Source organism: Stenella coeruleoalba, assembly GCF_951394435.1.
Source record: "Stenella coeruleoalba genome assembly, chromosome: 4".
NCBI lineage: Eukaryota > Metazoa > Chordata > Mammalia > Artiodactyla > Delphinidae > Stenella > Stenella coeruleoalba.
Window position 1 is genome coordinate 136834624 of NC_137149.1, and position 20543 is coordinate 136855166.

The 20543-nt window shown below is 39.2% G+C and overlaps 1 protein-coding gene across 2 annotated transcripts in view; it reads right to left on the bottom strand.

The window, feature by feature from the left end:
- Positions 1-19677, bottom strand: part of BMPR1B (bone morphogenetic protein receptor type 1B) — a gene marked incomplete at its 5' end in the record, with an annotated part of 419903 nt that extends 400226 nt beyond the window's left edge. The window contains one exon of one of the 2 annotated variants that reach the window (XM_079921151.1): positions 19557-19677. The remainder of the gene's footprint in view (positions 1-19556) is intronic. The other variant, XM_079921146.1, reaches the window with a different exon arrangement.
- Between the last annotated feature and the right edge of the window lie 866 nt (positions 19678-20543).

Sequence of the window (20543 nt, forward strand, 5' to 3'; positions counted from 1 at the left end):
CTGCCTTTGACTTCAAGGGTTGCGTAAATTAATTGCTTTTTCCTTAAATCATTCCTGTTGTTACAAAGAACCAAAATAACAAAACAAAAAACAAATGATTGGAGTTAATTTGTATTTATTTTACACATTTTATGAAATTATATATCAAGAGTAATGGTCAGTACTTCTAAGTAGTAAAAACTCCTGTTTTGTTTTTGATTTTTTTTAACAAAAATAACATGAAGCACGTTCCCATTTATTCAAAACTACTTTATTGTTTGGGTCTTTCACATTTTGTTTTGTCTTTTTCTGAACCTTATGGAAATTTAATGGATATAATTGAAATATTTACTAACATACCTAAAAATATGAGTAAAATTAAAATGATATCCTGCTGGTAGGATTATAAATTAGAATGATTTCACTGGAAAGCAATTTGGTGTTATATATAAAAGCCTTCATAAAAATATTCAAATATCTATTCATAAAGATGTTCACTGCAGTATTATTTATAATGAAAAACAGGATAAAATATTAAAAATGAATATTTTCCAGTCATTAAAATATTTTGAAGCATATTTAATGATGAGAAATATTCATAATGTAATTTCAAGGAAAAATTAAGATGACAACTTCACAGTTTTTTAAAATCTAAGAATACATAAGAAAGAGGGAAGGAAATATATCAAAATAACAAATAACAGACTCTAAGTAGTGCAGTTTTCCTTTTGACCTCTTCCTATGTTTTAAAAAGTTTCCATCAAAAATATGTTCATTTAATAATTAGTTTGAATCAGAATGAATTCTGAACTTTGGGATATCACAAGCTTTTTTCCTACCAGTTTAGTGAGCATGGTTTAATAGAAAATTTAAATTCTGATGTCTTTTTCTCTAGAGAGCATTAAGTATTCTGAATGCAGTATGACAAAGACTCCTTTTCAGAATTAAGAATAAAACATATATACAACCGACTAAAGAAGCACATTTGCTGAAGAATTTTCTAATGTCATTGAGGCAAAGAAAAAAATTAGGGCACTTTTTCTTATTGCTAAGGGAGTAAAATGACACCAAATTTATCTAGAATTAGCCTTCACTTCATAAAGAAAAAAGAGAAAGATGGAGGGAGAAGGGCACAAAGGTCCCCAATCAAAAAAGCTGGCTTAAACGCCTCTGATGCATCACTATACAAATTTGCTTTCAACATAAAACAAAGAGGAGTCTTGTTTTTTTGTTCTTCCATAAAGTACTTCCAAACACTTCCTTGGCTTTCCTTCTGTACAGATATTATATAGGTTATGAATGTGATTTTTTAAATAGCCTTAACATCTCAAAAAACTATTTTAATACATAGAATAGGAGAATAGGAGACAGAAATAAAAGTTTCAAAAGGGCAACTTTGAGACTTTCAGAAAAAAAAGCTATTAATTTCTAACTGTAGTAATAATATTTGAAACAGATGTCTATCTACTTTCAAATCCAAACTAGATCATGGTTTACACAGTTTAATAAAACTTTAATTAAGGTTCTGCAATAGTGTAAACTGATCATGTCATGCAACTAAATGCTTGCTTAATACTAACATCTCTTCAAGCTCCACGAATGCTAAACTTAACCAGACTTTTCATAAATCATCAAGCAAAAATGTCAAATTAATAAAAACACACAATTTATCCTCTTATTTCATTATATGTACCTTTTTTTAGAAGTAAGCATTTGAAATAAAGATGGAAGTATCCCAAAATGAATAAAAAGGGAAGGAAATACTTTGTTTCTAAGAGCTTCTTGTTTCTAACTAGGCACTTATATTTTCATAAGAATATGTGTGACCTAAAACATTTTGCATTTGGAAGCATTTTGTAAGAGAATTATTTCTCATGAAAATTGATCGATCAGCTTTGTAAATTTTCTTCATTCCATTTTAGTAGAACAATATCATACAGGTACCTCAAAGTAGGCTGAGTGCCAAAAAAAAAAAAAAGTAGGCTGAGTGCCAAAGCCACTTAAAGACATCTAAAATAAAGGACAAGAGTGAACATTCATTGAACAATGACTGTATGCCAGGCAGAGTTCTAGGTACTTAACTCCCACAGCATCCTTACTGAATAGTACTCCTACTCTCCCCATTTCACAGATGAGGGCAATGAATGGAAGAGCCGGGATACAAATGCAGGTATCGGACTGCATAGTCCAGTGCAGAACATCTATGTTGGCTTTAGTCAAAATACAGAAGAGAATTTTTCCCCATTTCATGCCCTAGAATGTATTTATACAGCAAACACAACAAATGGTACATTTTTTAAAAACACTAAGGCTCCTCACATATTCTCGAAGGGAAAATTTCCATAATTACAAGGAAATAAAGATTATATCCATACAAAGTAGGGAAGGCAATCAGTCGATCAACACTGATCAAACATCTTTTATGGTATATTCCAAATTGTGAAATATGAGGAAAATAGAGAAACAGAAGACAGTTTTTGGTGAGGATACTAATTACACTAACAATTCAGGAAACTAGTAATTATAAATGGATACAGTGCAGAGCATTTAGAATGGAAGAAGGTACAAACAGAGTAAAGGAAGAAAATGAATCCAGTAGAACGGGATTAACAGAACCTCTTCTGAAAATGAATCAATTTTCCAAAGAAGGAAAAAGCGCAATACTATCAGTGTGAGAAATTCATACGTAAAGTGATAAATGTTGGGCATAAAGGTAATCAGATTATTGTTTTCATTTTCCAACTTCCAAGACGACGAGTCCATATGAAGGGGATTTGCCTTACTCGTTTCACACTTTCTCATTTTTGATCCAAGAGTTTTAGTATCATGAACTCTAATCCATTCACTATGGACAAAACATTTTCAGCATTACTTAAGAACGTCAACTTTTTCCTTATCTTGCTTCCCTTATCTCATAACAGCAAACAGTTCATGTAAAACAAACAACTCTATAGTTTTCAGTGGAGGCTTCCTGCTTTATATTAACGGTAAATGCTCTAGGATGAATTTTTAGGGGCTTTGTTTTCTCAATTTTATTTTACTTAGGTTGGTAAACATAATTTTCCTCTTAGTATAGATTCTTGCAACACATACTGACATACTATAGGGAAAGTTGCACAGAAGCACACTAGGATTAAAAATTTGTTATGGATAATCTAAAATTACCACTTAAATCTTCACACATATAAAAATAATGGAGTTGACTGTTATACGAAAATATAGTTCTTGGGACTTCCCTGGTGGCGCAGTGGTTAAGAATCCGCCTGCCAAGGCAGGTGACAGGTTCGAGCCCTGGTCCAGGAAGATCCCACATGCTGCAGAGCAACTAAGCCTGTTCACCACAACTACTGAGCCCGCGTGCCTAGAACCCGTGCTCCGCAACAAGAGAAGCCACCGCAATGAGAAGCCCACGCACCGCAACCAAGAGTAGCCTCCACCCGCCGCAACTAGAGAAAGCCCGCATGCAGCAAAAGACCCAACGCCGCCAAAAATAAATAAAAAGAAAATCCTACCAGCCTTTAAAAAAAAAAGAAAAGAAAAGAAAATACAGTTCTTAAAAGTAACTAATCAACTTGAAAATAAGAATATATCAAGTTGCCTAGACATTTAAAGGAAGCTGAACATTAAACCAATCTTGGAACAATATGAAAAAAGAATATTTTAGAAAGAGAATAGAATGGGCATTAACTTCTCATAGAAAGAATCAGGTTATCTGCACATCTAAACCTGGTTCAGTCCTTGCTTGTATATTAGAAATGGCTTTAAAAGAGAATACTTAGTATGGGGCATCACAGAAACAAAGGGAACCAATAAGGCACACAGAAACAATCTCTGATTAGTGAAGAGTTATAACCACCACATCACATTTATCATGTTGATGGCATGCTCTGCATATGTTACCTTTAGTAAAATTAGCCACTATAATCCAATACAGTTAAACTGCAAACTGAACCTGGTTTCTGAACAAAACCATTTTCAACAACTGCCTTAAAGTTCTTAGAAAATAATTCAAAGAAAGTAGTACAACAGTATTGATTGCAGTGACTTCCTACTAACCAAAATTATTTACAACCCCCAAGTAAAAGGTTTATTTATAAAAGCATATAGAATGGTACATAGTAATAATTATATGATTTGTAAGTATAAGTCTCTCATGTGAAGAATTATAAAACACCCAAGGTGATTAGGTTTGGAAAGGACTTAAATTTGTGAACACTGTTTTGTCTCAGAAATTCCAAAAACCACCTGAAGGAAAAAAACAAAGACAAATCAGTTACAGTGCCTTGCTCTAAAGAAACTAACGCCATACTGTAATTATTAACCATGATAAGATTTGCCCATTTGGGTTACAGAATGATAGCATTTCAAGCCAGAAAGACCTTAGAGAATTGGTCAGTCTTTTATTTAAGTGATCAGTCTCAGGTTCCAAAGCTAATTACGGCCTTACCTACCTCCCAATCGTGTGCTGTTTTCAACATACCACTTGCCTCTCCCCCCTTGAAAGAGCGAACAGATGTAAAATGCTAAAATAATAATAAATGTACTGAAACATTATTACTCTGTCTCATCCATTACTGTGATGAGAAATTGCAAAATGAGAATTATCTGACCTGAGGAATGAGAACACAAAGAAGATCTGAACTATATGAGATTACGAAAGTTAAAGTAAAAAATAATCAACTAGCCCTTCCTTATTATATGGTTTCATAATAACATTATGAAGGATCATTCAATGATTTAAGTGGCAGGTAAAATTAAAACAAATAAAAGGAAATACCCTTGACATGCATAACAAGCCTCCAGAATACACAAGGTCACAGAACAGAGGTCGCGTCGTTAAATCCAGTAACATGATTTTACAATAATCTGGATCATTAGTGAAGCAAATATCTGATTATTTATGTACAACATAAATATAATTTTCCATAATGGAAAAATTGTATTTTGGAATATAAAGAGTCACTAAGGAAGCTTTCTGTTTGTTACAAATTGTACCGTAACTTAATGTTTTTGTGATATATGTATGCCTTTAGAAAATCAAATGGTGATTACTGGACTAGCAAAAATGTGCTGATTTAACATATATATAATATTTGTAACATCAATTTTTTAAATTTACCATTTCACTTTTAATGCCTAAGTCCATTTTAAACTTTGATTTCCCCATAGCATTTTTTCTCCATGTCAAATACACGTTTCATGTGGTTATTTTGAAACTAAAGATTTCTTTAATTTAACAACTCTGCCTCAGCTAAGCTCCACGGCCACAGCCAACAGACCCCATTTCATTTAAACCTGCAAAAAATAAAGGTGTTATGCTTAAAATAAAGAAGAGGCTTTATGATTCCTTGAAAACCACTGTAGTAATTTCATCTTCACGCTAACACATTCTGACTAATAAGAATAGAGAAAAAATATAGGTGATATCTCTATTACAGATGATGACCCAGAGTCCACTTAAATGTTAGAAAAAGTTATTTCAAGATCAAACTCTCCTGGAAGGTTTTTACCGTATTTTTAGTAGATACCTCTGGTCCCTCCCAATAACCGAACTTTTGCCAAGCCCCCAAATCCAATGTTTACCATCAGGTATATGTTATGGTGTTTCCTTCAAAATAATGTTTTAAGTTTATTAATGTCATTTCAGATAAATTGATCAATTTTAAATGATTTTTCATCATTTGCATCTCTATATTCTTAGCAAACTGCCTGAGCTATTTGATTTCCGAAATCCGCTAAAACATGTCACTACATTTAACCCATGTTAACGCCCTTCATGTCCCTCTCCCCTGCCATCTCCCCTGCCCTCACAAAAAAATGTACACATAAAAAAATGTGGATCAAATGGAAGTCAGTTGAAGTAAAAATGTGGTAACTTTTTTTTTCTTTTTTTTGCGGTACGCGGGCCTCTCACTGCTGTGGCCTCTCCCGTTGCGGAGCACAGGCTCCGGACGCGCAGGCTCAGCGGCCATGGCTCACGGGCCCAGCCGCTCCATGGCATATGGGATCCTCCCGGACCGGGGCACGAACCCGTGTCCCCTGCATCGGCAGGCGGACCCTCAACCACTGCGCCACCAGGGAAGCCCAAAATGTGGTAACTTTTTACTTAAGTTTTACTTAGCTCACGACACCTTCCACATTGCAATTACCTCTCTTACAGTTGTGCATAGGTCTCTTCCTTCCTTCAAGGGACTTTCAAAGCTCCTGGACCACACGGGCTTAGTTCTGCTCATCTTTGTATCATCAATAACTAACACAATGTCTGGCTCTAACAGCCCTCCATCATTTAAGCACATATTTAGAATCAGACACCTATCTTAGAATCCTGGACTAACAACTGCTGAACCTCACTATGTCTTAAGTTCCTTCATCTGTAAAATGGGGATGACAATCACCGTATTAACCATGATGGGCTTATTTAGCTCATTGGCTGGAACATAGGAAAGTCTCAAACACGGTAAACTCCTTTTTGCTTGCTTATATGTAATCGCATTTCAACCATCAACATTAATGCTAAATTTCATCTTTCATCCACAGCCTTTCAAATTTCCCCAATTCAATGTTATAATTATTTCTTGGCAATTTGGCAAATTTGCGAGGTCCATATATGCTAAGGCATAAGCTCACAGAAGAGTTTAGCAAACAATGGTAAGGGGGTGGGGGCTTAGCTTTGACTTTGTTCAGGGGTAATCATGTCTTGGCATAGTAAAAGCTGTGTGGAACCTCAAGGGAGAAAGTAAATAGAGTCCACCCTATTTTTTAAAAAAAAAGCCCCTGACAACGTACTACCACTAAAGTTACTAAAAAGAACTGAGTCGTTATAGGATTAGATGAACTTTTAACTGGAGAAACAATGACTAGTTAAAAAAAAAAAAGCATTATTTTGGCAAGAAAACTACAGATAGGGAAGGTGCTAGAAGTGGTCTTATTTAACATCATTATAAATGATGTAGAAGAGGAAATGCAGACTAAATTTTCCCGGTCTGCAAAAGATACTGCTTTTCCAGTATGTGAGATGCCAAGTCAGTGGGATAACCTACAAGATTTCCAAAACTGTATGAGTTACGAGGAGGGAAACATCAAATAAGATTGAAAGTGGAAAACTATAGGGTTATACATGTAGGGGAGGAAGTATACAGAGACTGAAGTTCTTAGGGTAAATGGGCCTTAGTTATCATAAAAAGGAGCATAGAAGTCACTGTGTTAATTGTTCCCATAGCCAACAAAGGTAACGATGGCACTGATACCGCTCAAGAACAAAAAACATGTTTCTCCCTCCTATTTAAAACCACAGTTCATTTTTACTTAAAACGCTACGTACAGTTCTAGTCTAACACAGCCTAGCACTCCAATACCTGCTGAAATGAAAGAATGAAAACTTATAACTCTAATTTCACCAAGAAAGAAGAGGAAATAAAGACTCAGAAACTGAGGAAAATCCAAACAAATAAAAATAAATGATCAAGTGGACCACAGGACAGCCTTGTGAAGAAAAACAAGATAGGTGAGCATTCTTTCAGTCTAGAAAGGTGACAGTTACAAGGAAACATACAGCCTCTATACAACAATGGAAAGTATGGACAAGACATAGAGAACTAAGCAAATGCTGTTGTAACTTCAAATAGAATACACAAATATAAAGCCAAGAAGTTAAACAAACTGAAAAACTCTCATCAGTTCCAAAAAAAGAGAGCACTGGTTTACACTGAGGAAAACTAAGATATCTGAAGGATATAATACGAAATCTTAAAAGTGAAACCATACAACAGCAGTCATACCCTTCCCTAACATATTCCCTGACGGCATCACCTAAAGACAGAATAACAGACTGACTCAACTTGGCACTTCATAGATGTGCTCATCGACTTCTCATTTTGTCATTCCCGTATTCCATCTGTTTATGCTCTGCATTCATTTTTTGATAGTGTATCATCTATGATTTTAAACATCTTTCCCCTTAGAGCAAGACTCAAACTATCTCTTTGACACATACGGCATCAAGTTTATTCATAGTGCATAAATATCTAGTAATTCCATTTGTAAGAAAGACATTATTCACAAACTAAAGATATAAAATATTATTGTTAAACTGCATTATAGGGGCTTCCCTGGTGGCGCAGTGGTTGAGAGTCCACCTGCCGATGCAGGGGACGTGGGTTCGAGCCCCAGTCCGGGAAGATCCCACATGCCGCGGAGCGGCTGGGCCCGTGAGCCATGGCCGCTAAGCCTGCATGTCCGGAGCCTGTGCTCCGCAACGGGACAGGCTGCAACAGTGAGAGGCCCGCGTACGGCGAAAAAAAAAAAAAAAAAAAAACCAAACAAACAAAAAAAAACCTACATTATACCTTCTAGGTTTAGGAGAGATGAGCCAAAAAAGGAATTTATAGTCTCATGGTAAGCCAGGCTGCATGCTAGTAAGTTATAAGAAAAATGTTTAAGAACGTATAACAACAGCTTTCAAACCACAATTATAAATACATAAAATTTCAAATAAAATAGGAGCTAGAGAGTACTTGGTAAAAACCTAAACAAACACCTATAATTGCATTACATATCAAAGAAATGCATAAAGGAATGAAAACTGTCTAGATCCAAGTTATATCTAACAATATGTTCTATATAATATGTGCCATTTTTAACTTGTTTAGCCACGAGAACCCATTTCTTTCAATGTTTAAAACATGGACATTTCATAAAAATAGTATTTGTGAAATTATATAATTAAGTAAGTAATTTCATAAAATAGAATTGCATTTTGTTATTATCATTCTATAATATTATTAAAGTATGTTAAGATTATGTCTACAGAATAGCAAGTCATAATTCCAGTTATGCCAATTTAGTCAAAACTCTAATCAGTCAGAGGATGGTAAAGCTAGGGAAAGATCTTGAAAATATCCTAGAGGTTCAGGATCATAGAAATGAGCATATTTTAATCCCCTCTAGCTCAGAAAAAGTAGTCAGAGGAAACGGTGTTTTCAAATCAAGTGCAAAAGTGAGAAAAAGTAAGGGGTGGATGGAGAGTGGGAAGGTGGAGAGTAGAAGAGAACACAAATGAGCATTCATGTATTCACAGGCCTGAGGAGAAAAAGAGCTGCAACTCCAACAATTCAGATTGTGGCAGATACAGGCAAAGGTTTTTTGGGTTTTTTTCCTTACGCTAAATATGTTTTCGGTATCTTTAAACTGCTAAGCAGGAAGTATTCAAGAAATAAAGGCATCAAGTCATAGTCCTGGCCCAAGCATATAATATATATCCCCACGCTGTGGATCACAAAGGATAAATTTCGCAGCTAAAAAACTTGAAAATTGAGTTTTTCTGAGCAATTTTCAAATTCTTCGTGGCTCTGTGAAATAACAATGTAAGAGAGAATGTAGAAAAAAGTAGTACAGAAAATGTATGCACAAAATCTTTCACATGCCTAAAGTACAGATTGTTTCAAGGCAATATATTTACAAGAAGCTTTGGATTCTCTATTTTTAGAAACAACAGTACCCACTTTTATTAGTAAAAGGTGTTAAAACAAACTTCTTTGGGGAAGAAGTTAACTTATACATATGACTTTTATCTCAGTCTTAACATACTCTACAGAATGCTAAAAATGATAAAATTTAGATAATTTTAAGTTATAGAATTAAGAATTTCTTACACCCCCTTTAGTTAACGAGGAAGCATACATTATTCCATAAATATGCATAATTATGGAGTAGGAAATGCCTAATTTGCCTACATAAATTGCAAGGGTTTGATGACTGAAGCAAGGAGTGAATCAGGTCCATTGAGAATTACTAAGAAAAACATAATCAAACATAAATGCCACAGAATACAAAGATCATTTTCCAAATTGGTTCCAGAAACAGCTCCTAGGTAGATTTCCATGAAAAGCTAATTTAATTCAATTAAACAGTATAGCATGGTTTTCTTCTTCAGAAAGAATTTAAATATTTTCATTTGCTACAGATGTTAAAGATAAGTGTTTTAAAGAATAATTGATTTAATCCTGAGAGAAAGATTCAAAAGTGTTGAAGTATATTGAATGGAAAAGGACTTACTGAGCAGATATATTTTAATTACAACAGCATCCATCATTTATAAAGCACACAGAGTAAAACCTACAACAATTAGTCTTTTTAAAGTCTTTACCTTATGTACTGACATAAATGCAACATTGTTTCTCACTCAAAATTATAAAATTACAGGACATGATAAAATACTCAGAGAATGTTTGTCCTCCATATTAGTATATTATTCGCATCCTACACCTCCATCATGCAATGGAGGGAACAAATTTATCATTTAAAAATTAAATAATAGTTAAATATCTTCTGGAATAATTCAGGTTTCCCTGGATAACTTTCCTAGTTAATCTCAACATTACGTAAGTTCACTCACAGTCACTCAGGATGAGTAAGTAATGGCTTCAAAGCAGCCTGGTCATGGATTCTTGTGGGTCCATCTGGCTGCTGGCTAGAACACTGGAATGACTCATAAATGAAGCAACCTGAGGTCACCTACTTCAGGTCTCTTAAACAGAAGAGCCAACTGCTTACCAGGTGGTTCCAATTTCCAAGAATACTTAAAATGAGAAACTCGTTCTAGGTACACCATTTTATTTTCATATTGTCTCTGGCCACAGAATTGGGTAAATAAGGAAGGAAGCTCTTTTGAAATATAGATTACCAATCATCTGAAGGCCAGAACTCACTACATGGCTTGGATTGAGAATATTCTATAAAGTCAAATGAAAAAGAAAGGCAGGACACAAAACCATATTATATTATGCTCCCAATTTTGTAAAGAAAAAAAAAACCCAAAATGTTAATAAGAAGTTATTTCTGTGTGGTAGAAGAGAGTGATTTTAATTGCTACAATTCTCTGAATTTCCCAAGTTCACTTCAAGGAATATGTATTCTTTATTAGGAAAATGTAACAGTAAGTAGTTTTTCAAAAGACCTGGCTCAGTGAGCCCCAGAGACCCTGAGTATACTTACATCTATACAGGCAGGAAGTCTTTCCCTGGGTAATGAAGAAAAACATTCATTTTACCTTTAAAAAGAAAAAAGGGGAAGGACAGGGGAACAGGAACTGGGTCCCCACTCTATAATAGGTGTGACAGGTAGAGGAACAAGTCCTCTCTCTCAGGAGACAATAAACTGGTGAAATGTTTAGCCAATTATTTGTATCAATTTTTCCAAAAGTGTGTTCTGAGGAATATTAGTCCAGTGATATATGGAGGGGACAATATCAGTATAAGCCCCAAGGTCAAATACCCCTTTGGGGGATGGTCACAATGCACATGAGCATAATTAAGGCTCAGAAAAGGCTTCAGTTTAAAAATATCAGCAATTCCCAGATTTCTTTGATCATTTATTTACTTATCGAAAGCCTCTGGGGTGTTTACTGTGTACCTGGCATTGCTCTCAACACTATACAAATATTCACCATTATAATCCTCAAACAAACCTATGAAGTAACCACTATTATTGTCATTCCCAGCTTACAGATGATGAAGCTGAAACACAGAAGGTTCAGTAACTCGCCCAAGGTCACACACCTATTAAGTGATAAAAAAGCAAACTCCAGAGTCTCCACAGTTCAGCAGGAGGCTACGGTGCCATCCATGGGATCCTTCTTAGGCTACACAACCTGACCTTCCCCAAAACCACTGTTCCGTGGAACAGATCATGAAAACAATGCAATCAAGTAAAACATACTGTTATATGTAAACTGTGTATGTGAATTAGTCGGACAGCTCATACTGCTTCAAAACTCTCACTTCTCAGTTAACGTGAGGTGAGATTGAATCAAGCTGCAACGGTGTTAGGCCTAAAATTTTCTAGCATTACGAAACGAGAGAAATTTGCTTAGATTGTTTTACCGCTCTGTGGCCATTGAATAAATCACAAACTTGATTTGTAAATATTATGTGTAGTTTTTTATTTCTTGTCCCCTTCCCAATCCTCAACCCAAGTAAGGACAAACATCTGCCTTTCTGCATCCACGCCTAGCACAGTGCGTGGACCTCAACAGTGACTCTACACATATGCACTGTGTTAATAAATGAATAAAAAAGTTAAACAACCAAACTACATACGTAGAAGGCTTACAGACTATCAAGTAAAAAATTTAAGCCAATAGACTGGTTGACAGAAAAGTATTTACATAACACAATGTAAGTTTTCTGTGCCATTGCTGCATGGATAGAAGCATATAATTTGGGGTGGAAAGCAGATGTCCAGAGTTAAGGGGAGCCAACTGCTCTTATCAGTCGAAGAAGGCTCCAAAAAGGAGGTGGCTTTCAGAAGCTGAATCAACAGAAAATGGGACCTTAGCTGTTACAACTTCTGATAAACTGAAGAGGAGTTGTTTACAAACAAACAATTTAATAAGGTATAGGTAGGAGTGCAAAAGAACCTGACGGGTAGTGCAGTAAATCAGGGTAGTAAGAGCAGAGGAACTAACTCCAGAGATTACTGGACTCCTGAGGGAGAGACTGACATAGAGGTTACCTGAAAAGAAGCAGTGACTTTCTGTGCAGAGACACAGGCAGTCCAAGCTGATCACGGAAGGAGCAAACTGAAGAATCAATACCCTCCCCCTAATCTCCCACTGGAGGTCTCCAGTGACCTAAGGCATCTGGAAATCAGCATGGTTCAGCCAGGTATCGTCCTGGGCAGAGACCATAGAGTAAAAGGGTTAAGGGCAGATCTGGAAAGACTAACAGAAGATATCTGACATAGAAGCCAATGGGTATAATGCATGAGGTTTTAGCAAAATAAAGTTAGACGGGAAGAGACAACAGAAGAGACTCTTAACTAACTGAAAAGGATCTAAAGAAACAATGAAAGAGAACTGCTAGATACATAAAAGCAAGGTAATGCCAGCTGTTTGTAAGCCCATTTGAGGAGAGCACTACACTTGTTAATAAGAGGAAGGATCTGGGGATAATCCCCCATTACGAGTACTATTAGGGCTAAATGTTTATTGGACAACAGCAGAACAGTAGCCTGTTTCCAGAAAAGAAACTGATGATAATTTAGTACCTTTTATAGATGGCTGTAAATTCTATTAGTTAGATGAAACTCACTGATTTCTATCAAGAGATTAATTTAGACAAAGGCACCATCATTACAGACTTCCTTGGAATCCCTTCAGATTCGTAAATCAGCAAATTAACTAGTGACAGATGTGTCTGTACTTGTTTAGGTCCATATCTATGTAACTGCTATAAAAATGACGAAAATGTTTATCTCAAGACAGCCAAGCAAGAAATGTTATAAAGAGATATACTGGATTGTGTCTCTTTTCCTTTAGCCAATAAGTAAATGCAACCTGCAGAAAAATCACTTCCAAACTTGCTACTTATTATCTTCTAAAGTTGAAGGCACATGCAGCCATATACTTGTTGAAAGGCAGGAAAAATAAAGTCAGCGGAGTCAAAACTATGGGTCTCTAACAGACTGTATCCAACAGCGTTCCACAAATATTTACTAAATGCTTACTATATAGCAGCTCTTTGGAAAGGGCTGGGATGCGACGGGTGAGATCCAGATCTAAACTGTGGACTTTACAGTTAAGTCTTTCAAGAAGCATGTGAAGTTTTCAAAGCTGAGGGGTACAAAAATATGACACTCAAACATGATGAGAGGAATTGTGACTTGCTTCCTTTCCTCTGTAACCAGAACACAAATTTTATGCACAATGAAGTGCAGAGATGTTAGCTGGAAGACCCAAGCACCCCCAGGTGGTTCAAAGGTCACTCTGAGCCCTAAAGAACCTTATCACAGCACTTCCCAAAACACCCTGCTGCCTCCAAGTCAAGACGCTTGCTTGCAGCCCAGGAGATATTTGAAGGAAGGTAAAGAGGTGACATCTGGGAACTGTAAGGTGTCGAGGTCTGCTATTTAAAAGTAAAAGCTCAGAAAGAGTCATGCACCACAATGTTCACTGCAGCTACAAGAGCCAGGACACGGAAGCAACCTAATTGTCCATCAACAGAAGAATGGATAAAGAAGATGTGGCGCATATATACAATGGAATATTACTCAGCCATAAAGAGAAACGAAATTGAGTTATTTGTAGAGAGATGGATGGACCTAAAGTCTGTCCTACAGAGTGAAGTAAGTCAGAAAGAGAAAGACAAATACCATATGCTAACACATATATATGGAACCTTAAAAAAAAATGGTTCTGAAGAATCTAGGGGCAGGACAGGAATAAAGACACAGACATAGAGAATGGACTTGAGGACACGGGGGGAAGGGTAAGCTGGGACGAAGTAAGAGAGTGGCATGGACATATATACACTACCAAATATAAAATAGCTAGCTAGTGGGAAGCAGCTGCATAGCACAGGGAGATCAGCTCGGTGCTTTGTGACCACCTAGAGGGGTGGGATAGGGAGGATGGGAGGGAGGCTCAAGAGGGAGGAGATATGGGGATATATGTATACATACAGCTGATTCACTTTGTTGTACAGCAGAAACTAACACAACATTGTAAAGCAATTATACGCCAATAAAGATGTTAAAAAATAAGAAAAAAATAAAAGTAAAAGCAACCACTGAACCAGTGGACTGCTGCAATGTAGATCAACTGCAGGGGGACGCGGCGGGGACCACACACCATGACTCGTGATTCAGCCCAGTGACTCTTATTCACAGATAAGAACAATGTCTGATCAGTCTCTGAGGGTTTCACCCTTGGCCAAACCACCAAACTCTGCTAGATCCTTCTCACAGCTTCCCACATCATCTTCAGACATTCTTGCTCACACTACAGACAGACATGCTAAGTCACATTTGCTCACTTCTGTTTAAAATCCTCCAGGGGGACTTCCCTGGTGGCACGGTGGTTAAGAATCCGCCTGCCAATGCAGGGCACACGTGTTCGAGCCCTTGTCTGGGAAGATCCCACATGCCGCGGAGCAACTAAGCCCGTGCGCCACAACTACTGAGCCTGCGTTCTAGAGCCCGTGAGCCACAGCTACTGAGCCTGCGTGCCACAACTACTGAGCCCACATGCCACAACTACTGAAGCCCGCGTGCCTACAGCCTGTGCTCCGCAACAAGAGAAGCCACTGCAATGAGAAGCCCGCACATCACAACGAAGTGTAGCCCCCGCTCGCCACAACTAGAGAAAGTCCATGCATAGCAACAAAGACCCAACGCAGCCAGAAATAAAAATTAAATTTAAAAAATAATATAAAAGAAATTTTTTTTAAATCCTCCAGGATTGTTCAATAAAATGCACTTTGAATAAAATGCATACCTTTTAACATGGGCCTGGCAGTCTCTGTGACCTCATTTCTACCATTTCCCCTAACTGCCAGTGTGCCCAGCTTACTTCTGCTTTAGAGACACTCTTAATGATCCCTGTGCCCGAAGTTCTCCCAGATCTTCACTGGGCTGGCTCTTTCTTGTGCAGGAACATCCTTAGAGAGGCCTTCCTTGGCTACCTCATATAAAGTAACCCCAGTCATTTGCTGTCATATGACCCTGTCTTAGTTTCCTAATGGCAATCTCCATTATTGAAAATTATCTTACTCATGTGCTTGTTTATAGTTCATTGTATTTCCACTCTCTAGAATGAGAGTTCAGTGACAACAAAGATCTTGGGGCTCTCATGGCTGCAATGTCCCAAAGTATATAATAACACCAGGCAGAGAGCAGGCTCTCAAACATTTAAGTAAAGATGAATGTAATTAAGATAACTGGCATGTAAGTAGATGCTCTAAAACTCATTAAAACAGGTTACTGCCTGACGTAAGTCATGCATTACCTTTTTTATCTTAATACTACAGATGAGCTTTAAAAGTACTCAGAAGTAACATCAAATGTCCCTGTCCCCAAATCTTCACTTCTCTCTCCAGATTCTACCCCTAAAAAGTTTTAGTTTTCCTTAATTTTAATTATTAAAGTGTGAGGGACTCTGAAATCTATGTTTCTAGCCCTGGCCCCTCCCCACCCCTGAATCCTAGCCTGCCTCTATATATTATAACACCTCCGCTTCAATTTCTGTCATCACATCAAATCTGTCCCATGGAAACCTGAAATTAGTATCTCTCAGGCAAAAGCAATTTCTCCTTCTATCCTTAACACTTTTATCAACTATCCTCCAGATACCCAGATTTAAAAGCTAGAAATTATCTTGATTATGAAATTCAAGACCTGGAAGGGAGATTGGAAAACAAGTGAAGTGGTCTTCAAGCTTTTTTTAAACTACATTAGCCCTTTTTCAAACAAAAGCTCACAGGGAAGTCTGACATGTAAAAGGGATGAATCTACAGTTGTTCTGGGAGTTAAACTGGTAGTCTCTGAAGAAAAACTTCAGAAAGAGCTCTTAACCTGGTCCAAACGTCATTTTTCTCTCCCCACCCCTCTTCAACATACACACTGAAAGTTACAGAGGAGACCACTGAAGTCCAGAGAGCTTAAATCTTCGCAGGTAGAACTATCAGTCTGCCCAATATGACAGTTAGCAAGCAGAATGGCGCTTAACACATAAAAGCACTTAGAAGGCAATGTTCTCAAGGACAAATATTACCTCCATGCATATGTGTAACAAGAGTTACTGCAGATTGATACATTTCATGCATGACTTTTATTGGTTGGCCTGAGAAGGGATTTTCAGAGTTGCAACAATTGTTTCCTCCTAATAATACATTTATCCATGTCTAGTGGAAGCAAGCAAACAGGAGTCCAGTAAAGAGAACTGTGGCCCAGTGAATATAACACGAGGTCTCAGCTGTAGAGCCTATGTGGCTTCATTGTCTAGTTTTGAGTGTGGTGTTCAAATTCTCTGGTCCTCATCTGCTTCATCGTTCATATTGTGTGATGAGATGCTTTCTACGACTCTCTCAACCCTCAGTCTATGTGCCACTATGATACCACACTAAAGTATTTCCCTTGAGCTACTGCATCTACAAAGGGTTAGAATCCCAAGTTAGAAACGAATTGGAAGAGAGCAAATCATCCTTCGAGGATTTTTTGAGTGTCACGTGGCATGTCATGTGCCAGGCATCTGAAATGCAGAGGAGATAAGAAAAGGACACTATCCCACCTCAATGAGAAAACAGCCAGAGAGAGACCCAAGCAAGTAATTACACGGCAGAGAGGTGAACACTGAGGGAGGCGTGCATAGAAGCCGGAGAGGCAGAGATGAGGTGGCTTACAGAAATTAGGAAAGGCTTTGCTGGGTTGGAGTAGATGACAGTCGACTTTAGATTTAAATGATAAATACGAGTGGAGCGCGGAGGAAAAGTAAAGGGTGCTACATGTACCCCCCAAAAATCACATTTTAAATTGCCTTATACTTTTAAATAAATACTACAATCAGCATTTACAGCATAACAAAAATAATTTATCAGGCCATCTCACACAGTTTTCAACGTTGATGAAGAAAAAAATGAAGTCAATATCCTTTTAATAAAGATTATTTAACGACTGGAACATTTTGAAGGGCATATATGAACATATCATGAGTAGAGGCAGCACGACACTCAGGGACAAAAATCTAACAGGGAATTTCAGACACCCCTGCCCAGGCTAAATGCTATGCAGCACCTGGCAGACAAGGTGGCAAAGCCCCTATAAAGAGTGATGATTCACTAACATGACATAAATCAAGATTTTAACTCACCAAAAACTAACGTTTTGATTTAAAATCACAAATCAGTGCCATTAAAATGCATCAGCAGACCCCAGCACATGAGTAATGAGATCAAATCAACTCATATCTTGTGACCAAAAGGAAAAGGTGGTTTTCTAAATGGTAATTCAGATTGGACAAATAACACACTGTATCAAGTTTTAGAGCCCTAGGCCATATTTTGCTAAAAACAAAGGTACACTATGCGTGACTAAAGAAAATGGAGCAAGTGAAAATCAGAGCAATTAATTTCCCATAAAAAAACCATCGCTGCTATGATTTGCTTACAGCACACAACCTTTTTTTGCATCGTACAATGAACTAAGTGTGTAATAACTTGCATATTTCACTAAGATGTAATATCCTTCAAAACATCCTTAGAGTGAAAGTTTTCCAAAGAAATTATTGATCTCTGGAATGTCTCGTGTTTTAAAATTACTGACAAATCCTTTCCTATTTTCTTTGCAGTTAGAAATAATTCTTCTTGATCACCAGAGTGTAAAGAGGTATAAGAGTACAAAGACGGAATATTTTCTTAAAGACAAGTGTCCCAGTTGACACGACATTTCCCACGATTTTCCCAAAACAATAATTAGGAGAGCTGTCACTAGGATCCTAAAAATGTATGTAAGAAAACAGTTATTAGTTGGCATCAGTTTAGGATAGCAAGAAATTTCCTTAAGTGCTCTTTCAAATTATTTTCAAATACTTTTCAGTTAATTCGTCTCACTACTGGTGGAGCCTTTTCTGTTTCTTTCCAAAATCCAGGAATCTTTTCTCAGGTGTATCTGCTTCACTGCAGATATGTTTGGTACACTCGCTTTATATGTCAGGGGCAGTAAGTAGCTCTCTTCTGTTTTCTTTCACTGGCACTTTTGTGGCTGCTCAGTCACTGACCTCACCTTGGTGGAAAGGTGACTGAGAAAAGAGCAATTCCTAGTAACTCAAGGAAACCAGTGTTCCCACGTCTGTGGAGAACCAACACGAAGGACCCAGGATCCAGCTGGAGTGGTGCAGCTCAAAACGAATAAGGCACCGCACTGAACAACTTCCAGAGGATCTTGTCTCATGTGGAAAATCCTAACACCGCCAGGAACCGACAGAAATACGGAGCCCCGCCAGAAACGCGGACGAGTAGACTAATGGGTGCAGAGAGCGAGAGATAGGGGAGAGGAGAGACAGTGAGACAAGGAGCAGAAAGTCAGCCTCTAAATGAGAGAGACACCGAAAGTGTGCGCTCTCAGGGTGGAACATACGGAGACCGAGAGGGAGGGACACATTGAGAGACAAGAGACAGAAAAGGAGGTGGGAAGAAAGAGAGAAACGGGGGGAGGGGGGAGGGAGAAAGACAGAAATAAAGGGAGGATGGGAGGAAGAAGGCAGAGAAACACTGAGAACGTGAGAGAGAGACAGAGCAACAGACTGAGGCACAGAAGCACCAGCGGCAGAGTCAAGCCGGGTCCGAGGCACCGGGACCAGCCCGCTGCGGACTTTCTCCGCCGCGAGGCTGGGTCTCGGGAGGCGTCCGGGGCAGGTGGCTCCGCACGGAGCTGGGGGCCCGCGGGTCCTGCCTCGGCCCGCGAAGTTCCCCCCCGACTCCGAGGCTGCCCTCCGCCTGCTCCCAGGTCCCGACTCCCCGCCTCGGCGCGTCCCTCCTTCCCCAACTCCGGAGCACGTGTCCCGCCCGCGGCCGCCTCTGCCCCCCGCTTCTCTGCCGGCGCGGGCACGAGGTCCGGGGTTCCCGGTAGAGCCGCCAGCGCACAAAGCGCGGGCAGCCGCCGCCCCACGGCCGCTCTCCTCCCGCCAGCACGCCCGCCCGGCCCCGCGCCCGGCTGCCGCTCGGCCCGCGCCGTCCTCCACCCTCCCGCCGGCTCGGCCGCCCCCCGCACACCAGGACGGCGCCCGCGCGCCCTCCCGCGCGCCTTACCCGCCTCTGCGCCCCGGCGCTGGTGTCCTCGGCGCCGCGGTCCCGGGTCCCCCGCCCGCTCCCGGCGCCCCGCAGGCCCGCGCCCGCTCCGCGCCCCGCGTCCGGACCCGCCGTCAACTTCTGGCCGCCGTGGCTGCTCGGCCGCCGCCGCCGCCGCCTCGGGACTTTTTTTTTTTTCTTCTCGCTCCTCGGCTGCCTCTGGAATTTTTTTTTTTTTTTTTTCACTTGCCCTCTCCAGCTCCCACTAGTGATTGGAGCCTGAGAGCCAAGTACTTAGCGGAGGGATTACACTTCTCGACGCGCTTGGAGCTGCCCCAGAGCCGCCGCCCGTGTTTGGAAGGGTGAGCGGACCTGGGGAGCCCGGTGCCGCCCACCCTTCCGCTGCCCTGCGTCCCCTGCATCGAGGGGGACCCTCCCAGCTCAGTCTGCCTCTCAGAGCCTCACCTCGATTTCAATCACAGATGCTTTCTCGGTCATGCGTAAGAAGGGGTTACCAAAAAAACTAGGTTTGAGGAACAAAAATTCGTAGGATTACTGTACCTCGAGAGCCGGAAGGGGCTCCCAAAGATGATTGTCTAGCGCAGTAGACTGAAACTCTTCAGGGCCCCTGACACTTTTGAGAAGTTGATAAGACGTTAACGCACCTCGTAAAAAATACACTTACATGCCAAATTATGCCTGCAGTTCTGGATGAGGAGTGTAGGAACCCTGAAACACAGGTGGGCCTCCTAGGGAAAAGAAATATTTCCTTTCTTCAAATATTTTGAAATTGTCAAAAAAAAAGAAAAACACCTCCCATTTGTATTTGATGAAATTTTACAATTAGCATGTTTATTTTGAAAAAGTATGTACTGTCTTTGTGGTTTCCTTGCTAAATCGTTAAGTGTTGAAATATTTTCTGCAGAGGTAAATATAAATCAAGCTAGTCCACAGTCTTTCAGGAAACTTGGGGAAAATAGTTAACTTTTTAAAATCAGCTATTTTGCC